At 42.8% G+C, this 11,722-nt stretch overlaps 1 protein-coding gene across 1 annotated transcript in view; it reads left to right on the top strand.

The window, feature by feature from the left end:
* Positions 1–7,254: 7,254 nt before the first annotated feature.
* VIT (vitrin) overlaps positions 7,255–11,722 on the top strand; it is a 55,041-nt gene continuing 50,573 nt past the window's right edge. The window contains exon 1 of the mRNA XM_049831255.1: positions 7,255–7,302. The gene's annotated coding sequence lies outside the window, so the exon portion shown is untranslated. The remainder of the gene's footprint in view (positions 7,303–11,722) is intronic.

Raw genomic sequence — 11,722 nt, 5'->3', positions numbered from 1 at the left:
CTTTACTGCCAAGGTAAGGGGCACTGAGATCCAGAGTGAGACCTGGTATTCTTGGCAAACTGAATTAACAGCGGCAGTGATAGCACATGGCTCACACTGGAAGTATGCAGATAGGGGAAGCACGCTGAAAAAGCCATTTGTATGTTCTGAGCGCTGTGGTCCTCAACTGCAAATTTCAGCACTGAATCCAGAACTGCTGAAACTTTTGATTAACAAAAAGCACTCTCCTAAACAGATTACTTTACTCCTCATACAAGGAGCTTTATGCTGATGAATCAGGTTTTATATGAGGTAGTAGAGCAGTGAAATATATCCCACTTACGCTGGGAAGACTCAATCCCCACCTACACTGGATTTGAGATGAACAAAATCCATATGCTGCACTTCCTACAGACCCAGTTCTGTTCAGTCACCATACATTTTTGTTTGCAATAACTGCGAGTTCTGCCAAAAAAATGGTTCTTAAACTTATTTCCATTATGGCAACCTCTTGGTTTCTGATAGCGGACTGGCAAGAGACAAACATCACAGTCCACCTCCATAACGTTACAGCTTTTAAAGCTGGTTGCACCCCTTCAGATCCAAAGGTCTGTGGCCACAATCAGGGCAAACTCCTCCCGAGCAGCCACCCTTGGCATTTCCTGATCCCAAATGTGATGGGGGCTGTTCCAGCCCCTGCATTTACTGTTCACTTTATTTATGTTTCAACACAGCATTTGTGGCAGCCTGTTCTAAATCTAGCATTGGAAATGTGGGGCATAGGAGGTATGGATAGATTCAGCTGCATGGCAAAAATGATGAAGATTTCTTGATGCTCATGATAGTTGCCTGTAATATTTCAAGTGCAAGTGCATCCTCTGTCTGGGTTGTTGGGGGTTTTTTATTTCCTACAGAGATATATCTTGAAATAATTAAAGGAAAGCAATATCTGAGCATTGCTTCTTTCTGCTACAGTCCAAGATCTATAAGCAAACCCAGGTGATTTGTTGATCCTAACTAGTAGTGTCTGCATGCCACAGCTAATGCACTACACATTAAATCGCTCTCAGAGTATACAAACACTCTTTACAGTTAGTAGTAACTTCTGAGTTTGCTCAAATGCCTTATTAGATTCTCTTTCCAAGCCCGAGCTCACTTTTCTTTATGTCTTTTGATTATTATAGAGCCGATGAGGTAAGAAGTTTCCAAAAGTGACTGCCCAGAACTTAAAAAAAAAGCGATTCAAATCCATGATAGTTAAAATGGTCACTGCTCAACTGGAAAGGCTCAAGTTCTCCACATATCAGTCACAGAAAAGGGTCCCTTTCCCATTTCCCACTATGAACCCTCATTTTTTGAGCCTGCCCAGGCCCACACCATTCCCACACCGTACACTGCAGGAGATCCAGGGTAAGGGACCTATCAGCACTCGCTTGAACGTTGCCTCCTGGCAAACCTGAAAAGGCTGATTTTTGTCACCCCTTGTCCCTCCCTTTCCTGTGGGGCAAACAAATGAACCTGGGACTTGGGGCTTGTGGAGAGAGCCCAGCTTCTCTACAGTCTCAGGAAACATGGCCATTGCTGTCTTCGCTGAGAAATACCCAGTGGGTCAAATTTACACAGTGTAAGTTTGGTATCCATCCATTTAAGTCAAGCATGCCAACATTATGCATTCATTTGGCCCATGAGGTCTCTTCATTCATAAAAAGAAAAAACAGATGCCTGGCTACCCAATTGCTCTAATTATTTAAAGAAGTTTCTGATGCTGGCAATGGCTACAGCATACATAATTCAGTCTCCGTACCTTTCTCAAACACAAGACAAACACATCAGTGTATTTTCTATAAGCTTTCCAGGACATTGGTTATTTTATTTACCTGAGGTCAATTTAGATGTAAGTGCTTTAAGCAGCTAAAGCCAAACAATGTTAACCCCCTAGCTGCCCTGCAATCCCAATTATACTTTTAACTTTCTACTGTGTTCTCCCCATGCCTTGTTTTCTTCATGTACAAATGGTTTTCAAGCACAGATTACCTTAAGTGTAATAATGCATAAGTTAATATTTTATTTCACAGAGTTTGAGAAATGTAGAAAAACTGCAGAATTTGAACTCCACTGCCACTTGTTAGGAGTTAACACTAATATGTGCAACCGCACTGTCTTTGAACACAACCAGAACTGCCAGGCTGTGCATGACATGTTGAGGTGTTGTAACTTGAAGAAGATTCTGCTTTCTGATTCCTGTGGTAGCATTTGGTGGGAAAGGCTTGAGGGTAATTGAGAGCAGAAAACTTGTTGCTTTCTGTTTAAGCACTTGGATGGTATTAGATGTGACATAGCTACGCGTGCTCTTGCAGAAATCATTTAATTTGTCTGTGCTTTCTGTCCTTATATGCAGAGTCAGGACTTTATAGTACTGGCTTACTAAGCCTGCAGTGGTCAGCTGAGAAGATACATTCAATAGTTTCTGTGTAATGATCACAAGCCAGTTGGCTCAGCCCTGGATCACTTTGATTCCTTATAAATTTCCTAGCTGCAATCTGGAGAGCAAATGATCTCATGGTTTTAAAAGTGGGGCCAAAGGCCCGGTGTGTGGGAGACTCTGTGCTTTCCCCCTAAAATTTTCCCAGCCAAAGTTCAGATTTCTCTAAAAATTTTGCAGGCATATCTTGTTCTGTAACATAGATGAAGACGGTTTTCTTTGCCTATGCCTACACTGGTGGAGCCAGGAGTCCCTCCTGAGCGCTGGGGATATGAGCAGGATGGGTTGTGCTGCAACACACACCGGCTCCACAGGATGCGTATACCCATGATCACCCTGCACAGACCTCTTGGAAACAATTTATGGCCTTTGAAGCCACCATCCTCTGTTCTCGCTTAGATGTTGACCTGCTATGTGAACTTACTAAATAGTAAAACTTTTCACTCTTCCTCTTTCTACAAAAGTTTGACCTGTTCATGTAAATCACTACAGAAAGGCCATCTATGATCAAAAGATTATGGGCCAAGTCAGTAATAAGCTTGGACTGAATTTGGAAACCTGAGTGCAAAACTACACTTGTCTCTGATGGTGCCCTAACAGTTGTATATGGTCACATCATTGCCTGCCCTCAGATCAGGGGCCATACCAGTTGGTGAGTGTCAAACCCAGAACACACGAATTTTTTTGCCATTTCAAATAGGTGAGGTTTCCCCTATTTCATTTACCTGTGTATCACTGCGCACAGAGGAAGGGAAACATGAGGGATCCTACATTTTTGCGTTGGCTGAAACAGGGAATCTCACTAGTTATAAACAAAAGCTTTGTTAAAAAATGTTGACATCAGTTTTGTAATAAGGATTAGATTAAGTGTAGTGAACTTCCCTGTTACCCAAAACAATGTTTTTTAAACAAAAACTGTGTACCTTGAAAATTCTACATGACAGATGATCTCAAAATGAAGATCTACTTAAGGGTCTGTGACTAAGGTCCATCAAGCAAGTCTGCTGATGAACTCTCTGGTCTTGTTCATTAGCTGCTTCATTAAGACTTTCAGGAGATAGGTTAGAGGTCTGTGTTCCTTTCCTTTCAGGCTTCACAGTACAGTGGAAACAGTCCATCAGGTCTGCTGCTAAGTCTGTTTGAAAACACCAAACCTCCTTACTGAGTCTTGGCTGGATTATCATCTCCTATGTCCATGCTAACATTGCTTACACAAATCTTATCATATCTCTCTTTCTGCTGTTTTATCGTTCAGAGTGAAGGTAATATCTGAGTAGATCATAATTCAAAATGTGGTCACTAAATTCTCCTCAAAGATGAAGAACCTTCTCAAACTCTCTTTGAAACAAAAGTATTTCGACTCTCTGGTCTTGTTCATTAGCTGCTTCATTAAGACTTTCAGGAGACAGGTTAGAGGTCTGTGTTCCTTTGCTTTCAGGCTTCACAGTACAGTGGAAACAAGAGCTACACTGCGTGTCAGCGCTGCCTACTTGGAAACGAATAGAGCAGCAACTTGGCTAAAATATTTTACTGATGGGAGTTACTGAGCTGCTGCTGCTGTGGTGGAGTGAGGCTGTAATATGCATCAGCCTTACTTACTAGGTATGTAAGTGTATGTGCCTATGTATGTCATGCAGTAGTAAGGACTATATCCCCTGAAATTTATCACCTGCCCTAAGTGTGCATTCATCCATTTAGTAATATTTTCAATGAATCCTGCTAAATTCTGCTTTAACTAACAAGCAAATGAAAATACAGTGTAGTCAAACTTTAAAACTACCACCACAAACAGTACTACCAGTTAGCAGAAAACTCAAGTGGCAGCCCCCGACTAGAAGCAATGGTGGAAGACATGAACACATACAGGTATGGAACATTTTTCCAACCCCTAGGCAATCATGTTCAATACCTATTGTCTTCAGACTAGTGGCTTCCTGACTGCATGGTCACCTCTTTTGCAAACAGATCTTTCCCTGTGGCAAATCCCAGCACTAAAGTGAAGCCACACAATGTGGCTCCTGCACTTGGTGTTGCCAGCTCTTGGGTGGCTGGACGTTGCTTCTGTCAGGAAAGAGCACAGGCGGCGACACTCGGAAATGTTGTGATAAAAAGAGACAGCCAGTGCCCTCCTCAGTGTTTTGTTTTGATACCCTTCAGCTCTCCATTACGCAGGATAATGAGAAGCTGAATACCCTGGGTAATGACAAACCTAGCTAGTTTTTCTTTTTCTGCCCACTCAGTGTTTCTGCTCCATGGTTCCCAGGATGCTGACTTCCAGGATGCCGGATTAGCTCCTAGGCAGCGATGAAGAAATGTGCCACCCCACTGGCAGCATCCTTGACCCCGGGGCCCTGAGTGGAGCTGGCCAGGCTGGGAGAGCTCAGGTGGGTTCAGCATGGACAGGGCTGCACCACTGCTGGGTTTCTGGAAGCAATAGAGCTGTGTTCACACACCACTGCTTTTGAGCTAAATCCTGCCAGGCCCACACTGGCTTTTTGCCCTTGATACAGTTCACCCACAAATTAGATAATCCATCCATAGAAAATGAGAACTGGATCTATCAGCTGTTTCTTTTGTAAAACTACCACCCTGCAGCAGCAACAATGAAGCATGACCTCGGTGTAGGCACTGTCTCTGTTGCTTTGACACCTTGCTGACCACGTTCTGCATGCCAACAACTACACCCCTCAGTGAGCTGTCACGGGTCCCAGAAGCTGAATCTTCGGAGGACTTTTTGCCTGTGCCAGTCATCCCAATCACCCACTGTTTCTGACATCTCAGCTCCACCACTCAGCACTAGTCCAGCTATTTCTATGCAGTCCTGTCATGTGCTCTGCGGGCACAGCCTGAACCTTTGCCATCCGACCATGTCTTGGTTTGCCAGAAGCTTGCTCTTCAGTACTCTCACTTGCACTGGTTTGAGATCAAGATAACCCACTGACCTGAGACTTCAAAGCCATACAGGCAACTCAACATGTATGTAGATGCCCATGGATTTCTGAAAATATTTTATCTATCTGAGTGGAAAGTAAGTGGCCAAATACCAGTGAAGGTCTGTGCCCAAAAATTTTAGAGTATTTCCATCAGCATCTGCAGGTAAGGAGTTGTTATGGGGACTTCAGCCTTCCACTAGTACTGGGAAATGACACATGGACGCTTAGCTGCAAAACCGCAGTATTTGGATGTTCAGTCCCTAGCACCTATGTACCTCTAAACTTCCAGTCCTAAGGTCTCAGTCTTTTTGCCCGTGACTATCTGAAAAAATAAACCTCACAAAGCCTTATGAAAAGTGTGATGATATTCTGAAAGTGTTAACCTAAATTAATAAGACCTTTGGTGGGCCTTTTTAGTAGATCTTCTAGGTAGATCTGCTAACAGATTTGTTGTCTGGAGAGGCTTTCTGCCAGTCCACTGTATTCTGCCTCACAAGGGATTACAATGGCAAGCCTGAACTTCCTTATTAAGAGAATCAAATTCATTACGGATCATTATATCTTAGTAACACAGTTTGGACTTTTTGATAAACTTTTGATATTGTACTGTTTATTGTTAACGCTGAGTTGTTACACAGTTTCCCTAAGTGCTGGAGTAGAGATTCACAAATAACAGGTGATCACTTTCCCTTAAACCAAACACATTTACGGGATTGTTAGATCATTAGTAGTCAGGAACTACATGTGTTTCCAATGTGTCTTTTGAACTCGATCTTCTATATTTATACTAGATTTTTTTTCACCAGTAATGAACTTAGATAAAACAGTGTATGTTCACTCATATATGTTATCCATACACTTCTGAATACCTAGGTGGAATTGCAGATGATAGTTTGCATTCCAGCATCCTGGAATGTGATACCAGCCCTTTCTGTGATAATCTTGTAAATGCTGTGATCTTGATTGTCTCAATAAAATTTTCTTCTAGAAGTCACCCAAGAATTTCAGAAGATCCTTGTACAGATACTTTAAAAAATTAGTCATTTTGTATATCTCATTTGGCCAGGTCACACTTAATGGGTATTGGTTTAGAAGTCCTTGAGAGCATTTTTGATAAATTCCCACCCCCAATTTCATCAGAAAAAAGTCCATGCTAACCCTCATGTCACACTTCCACTTCTCTGTGCCCAGACTCACAGGCTTGCTCTGTCACTAATCCTCCGACTCAGGGAAACTGTTGGGGGAATACGATGCTATTCACATAAGTAAAGGCATAACAGCCTGTCTCTTCAAAAGTTATTTTTCCTTTTTAAATCTGACATGTACCTAATTAATCTGGTATTTATAATCTTTAGACCTGTGTAGTTTACTCCCAGCTACTAGTTGTAGTCCTTCTACTTCAACGATGAACTTCACAGAGGGACTGAAAAAAAGTCAGCCAAAACATCCGTCGCATAAAGCTTTGCTTCCCAAAAGAGAAAAACTTGACAAATCTGACAGGCTAGTGCAAAAGCAACATATAAATCCCTACCAAAAATATGTGGGAGGGAACATGAATTTAAAATAGGACCGCCTAATTCGGCTGCTAAATCAATGTAAGGAGCTCTGTAGGTCTGTGTGTGCGGGAGGGAGAGGGAGAGACAGACAGGGAGAGAGGAGCAGAGGGAGGGAGGGAGGGAGGGAAGAGGGAGGGAGAGCAATGTGCCTTTCACAGAGCTGGGAGCTTGATGGGAATGTTTGATTAGCTCCTCTCTGAAAGAGAAAAGGTGTCCAGGCCTCCCTCTGCTGCCTGCCTTTCCTTCTGTAGAATAATGTTGGCTGGAGTTTGGGGTACAGAAAAACTTGGAAAAAATAGCACTTTCATACTGTGTGGAGAAAAGGAATAAAAAGTTGCACACCTCAAGCAAGGTAATTCTGATGTCATTTCTCTGCTATGTTTATTTATAGGGGAGAGGGGGGAGTTGCTTTTTTGCCTGTTGATAATAGTTAAATATTTTCACTGCTAAGAAACTGTAGGGACATAATTTTTTTGTTTAGCATTCCAGCTGTGTGCATAGGATTAAAGACCTAAGAGGATGAAGACGTAGATGTAGAATGAAACTGTACTTTAAATTATATATACTTTATTAAGTATTTATAAAAACATTAAACCCCTACTGTTAAAGTGGACAGATATACTCACTGCCTGAACAGCTAAGCGCTTAATTATTTGATAAAGAATAGTGTACATTAGTCACACACCAATAGACATATATATGCTAACTGTTCAAATAGTGTATAATAGGTAATGCAACTTGTTCCCTAGGTTTAAAACAGTTTTGCTTTTAAGACTTTTTGTCTCTTTGATCAATAGGAAGGTGTGTGTTGTATCATTAATCAGTACTACCTGACACTGGGGAACACTAATTCCCAAGATACAGAATGGAAAATGGTATTATTCCAGTGATACGTATTTATATGGTGTGAACTCCCTTGCAAGATGATAGATACAGATGTATGAACAGTACAGTAGCCTAGATGCTATATATCCTTTTGTGTTGAGTGCTTGTTTTGCTAGTGAGGTTCCAAAAATGAATAGCATTGTCAAGCCTGCCACAGCCATTCAGCTCTCTGCGGAGAGATTAGAGTCTCGGTAAGTCTCTTCAAAATGTGATTTCTCTCAGACTAGTATGAACATGAACCAAATGCCCCAAGCAAACTTTGAACCCCAGTAAATATTTTATTCCTAGAGTTTATGGGAACTACACCACATTCAGAGGAATAAAAGAATTACAGACTACAGAGGCAGATCCTCCTTGGAGCACATTCTTTTTCCTCTAATCTCTCCAAAATTTAAACAAAACTCCAAAACCAAGCGAGCACACACAGATAAAAAGTAGTTTAGATGGCTTTAAAAATACATTTGACTGAGAACAGCAATGGAGTCATATATGTTTATAGTTTGTATTTTACCATATACATCCTAAAGTTAAAAACACCTTGTATTTGACTACATTCAAAGAATATCTCTGGGTTTTTTGTATCTGTAGTACCATGTTCTTCAGACTTTATTCAGTTCATCACTTGAATGACAGCCATGGCTGTAAGACTGGTCTCTTTCAGAGATGCAAGGAGAACTCAAGCAAAAATAACTGCATTACACACACACATTACTTTTGGAATATTAAATTAGTGTCTTATTTTGAACAGACTTATTTTGCTTGCATATTTGTCTAATCCTTTGAGTTGCTGGGGTTGTTCTCATTGGGATTACAGAAAAGACTTCCTGTCTTTCTGTTATGCAAGACATAAGAAATATTTTTTTTTAAAAAAGAAGCCTCGACTGTCCTACCAATAAATCTGAATATTGCTTTGTGTTTCCACCTGTAGTAGGAATGTTATGTTCTTAACTTGCTCACTACTTTATGTAAGACACTTCTTTTCCTAGTAGTATTCTTACACATGACTTGCCATTGGCTGGTTGAATCAAGTAGTTTTACTAGCTAAACCAGGTTTCCTCACACTTGGGATGCAAGAAAGGTACCCTGTATGGATTCTCTTTTGTCTAATAAGAATGAGATCCTACCAAAGTCTTTCCTTTAGTGGAGACATCATCAAGGTGTTCCCTCTTCGCCCAGCTACTTACTTACTTTCAAAGAAGTAGTAGGAAGTTAATTTTTACACTTCCTGTTGTCACACTTGATTAATTGGAATATTTCTAAAAGGAGATTGCCTGAGCTACAGTGTGAACACAGAAACTGGAAAAACAGACTAATTATTTCACGTGAAACAACAGAATTATTTATTATTTCTGGCCATTGTTTTTTAGAAAGCACTGCTAAAAATAAACCTGAAGTTTACATAACAGTGGCATCAAAGACTTGACTGTACCTGGTCTGCCTGGAGAATTTTTAACTTTTTCCTTTTCACCTCTGAGCCACAAATAAAGCTCTAGACAGCAAATACTGCCCAGTAGCTTTACATGCTAACCCAAGGCTCGGGACATGCATGTTTAAGTCTCCGTTTTACCAAAAGTTTCCTAAATGATGATAGGTAAGTCATTTGGGGCACCTGGCTGAAATGAGCAATCAAAGTGATAGCTCAGTTTACTATCTGCAGTTACGACTGTGCTCCTCCTCCAGTGTAACACGCTGGCTAAACACATAGACAAAACGCGCTGCGGCACTCCTAGGCACGAACTCCCTGAACACAGAGGGACTGGCGTGGGCAGGTGCTGGAGCAGTGAGGTGCGTGTTGGCCCACTGCAATGGGGTGGGGAAGCACCATCTTTCCCGGATGGGTGGTGAAAAGCAATAGTCTAGGATTTCCTGACAGCCCTGGGGGACGTGCTGGCCCCCTGAAGCTTGGAGTCCACCAGGACTCCCCCAGGGTGCTGCAGCAGCAGCTGAGGTTTAAACCTCCCATTCAGGGCTCAGAAAGCGGCCCCTAAACAGGTAGTATGTCCTTCCTTCTGAATGCCCATCCATCATACAGGTATCATTGGTCTGCGTTGGAAAGCAGAAACACAAAACAAAAATAAATTAAAACCTAGAGTTTTGGGGTTTTTTTTAAGGAGAGAAAAATAGCAGTCATAGTACGTGTTGTATCGAAAGCCAGGGAGGATGGAGCTACAGCAGTGACAGCTCTGCCCTCCTCACCTTTCTCTTGTGGAGTAGTTTTCAAGGCCGGAGTCAGAGCGAAATAGGTGCTTAGCACCTACTTAGAGCACTTCCATTCCTCTTTTGAACTTGCCGGGGCACAAGGAGCCCCCTTGTCCCAGCGCTGGCCTGGGGTGCCTGCGCTAGAACCCAGCTGGGCCCTGGGACAATGCGGCCCCTGTTCTGCGCCAGGCTGTCGCACAGAGGCTATAATTATCTCTCTTCTAATGACCAGCCAGGCAAGATAACAGTTTTTATGCTATGTTTAGAAAACAATGTCTTACTACAAATTGATGGTTCATTCGCCTGTAAAAGAGCCTCTCTAACAGCCCTGGAGCAGCTGCCACTCTTTCGCATCCCAGTTCCTTTCTTCGCTGCACATTTCACACTTGGAAAACTTGGGTGAATGCTGCGCAGGCAGCGCAGCCTCCCCCTGCCACAGAAGAGGCTCGGAGAGCCGCAGAAGTGCCCAGAAAGTCTGTAGCCGCTTAGATTGTATCTCTATTAGTAAATTAAACTCTGACTGTCTGGCTCACAGCAGCCTGCCTCGCCCTTGTGAACTCTCTCAGCCCCCGACCCGAGGGGGCTGCAGGCACTGCTGTCAGCACTACGGAGGGGAGCAGCGAGCCTGCCTTTTACTGACTCCTGATAATGCCCTGCGGAAGGCAAACTGCTACAAAAAGTGGGATGTGAAGGGACTTGCTGCAGATAAAACAGGAGCATGTATTACTGATGAGCTTTTCTGTCAGTGCTGTGGCCCACAGACAAGTCGGGGATCTACCGAAATTATGTAGGCTCCTAAGGCATCTATGGGGTAGCTATGCTGGCCAGCTGAGATTGCAGCCTGTGTGGATATATCTGACCCTCGCACACACCGGGAGGTATCAGAAGTGGGCAGTCCTGACAGCATGGCACTCACGGGTTAGCTACCTGAGCATTTGCTCTGGGCTCTGCAAACATTTTGCGCCAAACTCCGGGCTGGGGCAGCTGCACATTTAGTGGTGTCTGAGGGCTGCTCCCACATCCTCTGCTGGTGCCCTGCCAGCAGAGGAGCAGCGCCCGCTCCCTCTTTCTGCAGCCGGCTCACCCTCACCTCTCTTGCCACCTTCTCTGAGCTGTTATCTCTGCTCTCCTCTGCAGCAGAACGTGGCTGGGTCGCCTTGAGCTGCCTTTTCTACTCAGGCTCATTTTTCAACAAATGAGCCCTGGAAAAAAACCAGAAAATGTTGATCAGAAGGAAAATTTCCCAATGACTTGGAGCCAGCAATATTGCTCATGAAAATGTATTTTAATTAAAAAAAAACCCCACCATCTGCAGCTTTTGCTTTCCCTTTTGAAGCAGAACACCTAAATCTATAGCTCATATCCCAAACTGGAAACACATTTGCATTCAGAAGACTACTTATAACCACCTCTGCTTTGTTCAAATCACCTAGGTTTAAGCAGTTATTAACCTGACAAATCTTACTGTCATGACTGAACTGGCTTTCTAGCACCCATTAAGTCCATCCTACCTTCGCTTTATCTCCAGAGCTTCAGAGTGCATTAAGAGGTCAGTGGCACATTAAGAACATGATCTGTGTCAGTTACCCATAATGTGTCTCATTCTACAGGACATCCCATAGACACAGATATAAAAAATACTTTCAAGATCAACTTGCGTTTCCAAACTGTTTTTCAGCCTGTCACCT

The sequence above is a fragment of the Accipiter gentilis genome, chromosome 28, assembly GCF_929443795.1.
Source record: "Accipiter gentilis chromosome 28, bAccGen1.1, whole genome shotgun sequence".
Lineage (NCBI taxonomy): Eukaryota > Metazoa > Chordata > Aves > Accipitriformes > Accipitridae > Astur > Astur gentilis.
The sequence above is the reverse complement of the archived record's forward strand: the minus strand, read 5'-3'. Positions and strand labels throughout refer to the sequence as shown.